The following is a 451-nucleotide window of genomic DNA, read 5'->3' as shown; positions in this document are numbered from 1 at the left end:
GCGGATGCTCTATCCAGTGAGCCAAACCGACTAGGTCCTCACACCTCATTTCATTTTCTGATTCCCTCTGAATTCTGTGTTGCAATCTCTCTCTCCCTCTCTCCCTCCCTCCCTCTCCCTCCCTCCTTTCCCTTCCTGCTCTCCCTCCTCCTCCCTCCTCAGCTCGGGTCCTTCCCCTCATTGCCCTGCCTCACTCTCTCCCCCTCTTACTCTGTCTTGGTGTCTGTTTCCTTTTCCCAGTGTTTCCTTCCTTCTCTCTCACTCTTTGTCTCTCTCATTTGGGCCTCTCTCTCTTTCTCTTTTCTGTCTTATTTCCTCTTCCTATGTCTGTACCATTTCTTTCCTCTTTTCTACTCATTCTCTTATTTCTCTCCTTTTGCCTCTTATTTTCTCACCGACTCACACCCCTGCTTGCTCTCTCTTCTCTCACCTCCCCCATCTGTCTCAGCCC

The sequence above is a fragment of the Myotis davidii genome, unplaced genomic scaffold (assembly GCF_000327345.1).
Source record: "Myotis davidii unplaced genomic scaffold, ASM32734v1 scaffold1006, whole genome shotgun sequence".
NCBI classification, from domain to species: domain Eukaryota; kingdom Metazoa; phylum Chordata; class Mammalia; order Chiroptera; family Vespertilionidae; genus Myotis; species Myotis davidii.
This window is presented reverse-complemented; position numbering follows the sequence as displayed.